The following is a 2,674-nucleotide window of genomic DNA, read 5'->3' as shown; positions in this document are numbered from 1 at the left end:
TGATTATGGGATGGATCCCTGGATACGGCAGTCTCTAAATGGTCCATCCTTTCATCACCGCTACGAACTTTGTCTCTGTAACTCCACACACACATTTCTAAGTGCCCATATGTAGGCTCATGTGAAGGCCAGAGGTCAAATTCATATTTCTCCTATTGCTAGCTACTTTATTTGTTAAGGCTATTTATTATTATTATAATCACTATCAGGTTCACCATCACCATCATCTTCAACATATCATTATCATTATTATTATTGAGAAATCCTCCAAATATGGATCTGGCTAACTAAGCTAGCTTGACAGGGAGCTTCAGAAGATTTTTTTCTCTGCCTCCCAGGATTAAGGTTGCAGACACTCGCTGCTCTTTCTGGCTGTTTAAATGAAAGCTCTGTATTCAAATTCACGTCTTTCTTCTTGCACATCAAATACTTTTTCCATTAACTCATCTCCCTAGCTACTGCCATTTTAAAGCAGATAAAATTTACATATATGGAGTTTTATTTTATCCATATCATTAGGTGAATAGTAGCCAAGAAAAGTGTCACTCAATTGCTTCAAAATCATTTTCTCCTCCATTGAAATAATTGCATATTTATTCCTGGGAATATTTTTTTTTATGAGGTGAATACCCCAATTTGCTTTCACAAATTGATTGAGGAACTTCATTATTACATTCACCCAGGTAGCATGAAATCTATTTAAAATTCTCATATTTCTACTCTGGTTAGGATGGAGAAAAACTATTTTAAAGCAACACTCAAATTACTTGTTTTTGCCAAAGAAGAAATATACAAGTAAATCTGAATAAAAACTGTGCAGAAGGCAAACTCAAGTCTTTATCAAAACAATATTGGACTTATAAATTTCTTCATGATAATTAGTAATATTGATAATGTCACAGTGCTTTGCAGAACAGTAGTTAGTTATTTTATAACATTTATCAAATAAATGCAAGTTAACTTTAATTCCAGAAGTAATAGGTTTATGAAGATGAGAGTACCCATTATGAAATGTCTGCTACGTTTTGAATCTGAAATTTCCCCTACAGGGTGACTACTATTTTAAAAGTTATGTGGTTGTGGGTCCTTGTCTACCTTAATTTGGTTATTTTTCAAGTTTTGTAAGGGCAGTAATGTCAACCTTTCTAACACGGGGGCTGTATTTCTTTGATAAGAAAGATAAATTGACACCACCCAGAGAATGGGTACATGCCTAGACTTATTATAATTTGTTATATGATGTTAAGGTGATACCCTTGGAAGGCCTGCTCTTTTCTTTAGGGAAACAGAGGAAAGGTAGATCTGGGGAAGAGGGAAGGTGGTGACGGGGGATGGGGAGCAGTAGAGAGAGGGAAGACTGAGCTTAGAATGAGAGAAAATTAAAAAGGAAATCCAAAGCAGTAAAAATGAACAGGTAATGTAATCAGGTGAGATGGTTCTGTGACTTTTAAAACGTAATAGCAATACTAATTGGAAATTTTTTACGGAAAACGTTTACTTACTTTTCTAATTACTACATGCATCTTACTCCCTTTGACCCATAAATAAGGATATCTGGGTTATTTCATTTTGGAATGACATATTGAAATATTGAAATCTTTAGTATATTTTATCATCTCTCAATTAAAAATACTATAGGACTTATCCTACATAAGTTAAATATTATAGATGACTCATGAGAGACTTTTATTACAAAAAAATGTGCAGGCGGATAGCATTTGGGATGGAGATAAAACATGATTAATACAATTAGAAGAAGGCTCTGTGTCTTTCAGAGAAGGATATGGCATGTTAAGGGAAAAATGCTCTAAAAGTCTGAAATTTTTTAAAAAATGGTACTGATACTAATAAAGCACTAGAATCCTCAGTTAAAATACGAAAGTATAATAAACGTCTTATAAACGTAGATTGTGGGAACCAACTATACATCAGGATCCCCAAGGAAACCTAAGGAAGACAGGTTATATCTTAGAATGGACTTGGCTTCTGGATTATCCTGCCCTTTTAATGTAAAGTGGATTGTTACCAGGGAAATAAGTCTTATGATGTAGACACACAGAGAAAGGAACATTCCAAACTTGAAAGGGTCAAGGGAATTAGCACCAAAGCATGCTGTCGTGATGTCATGGGGAGATGAACTATCAAATATAGACAGTGACTATGAGTTAGGATCAACACTCTTTCTTCTTCTCAAAGACCAACATCTCAGCCACCATGAAGCTAAAGTGTGTAGGAAAGAAAGGCTACTTAATACAAAGCACAATAGTGAATACGTTTGATAGGATATGAATTGGTTTTGATAAAGAAAGAAGACAGAGAGCTGCTACTTCATGTTGTATCGACTGTAGGCATATTTCCACAACATAGTTGAGTGTCCTTTGGTGGCTCCTATTACTTTAAAGCAGTACATTGGATGAAGACTTGACATAAAATCTTGAAAAATACTAACAAGTGTTCAGGACTTATACTGTATGATTTCAGAACTCACTGAAATATGATGATATTTTATATATGATACAATATAACATATTAAATGTAACATGTATGATATAGTATAACATATTAAAATAGATATATGAATCAATGCCATCAAGTGTAGGGTCTAAGAAAATCAGAACTTTCCACTTTGACCAACTAAAATTTGAAAAATATCCAAAGAAAACTGAATGAATGT

This window comes from Mus caroli, chromosome 15 (assembly GCF_900094665.2).
Source record: "Mus caroli chromosome 15, CAROLI_EIJ_v1.1, whole genome shotgun sequence".
NCBI classification, from domain to species: domain Eukaryota; kingdom Metazoa; phylum Chordata; class Mammalia; order Rodentia; family Muridae; genus Mus; species Mus caroli.
This window is presented reverse-complemented; position numbering follows the sequence as displayed.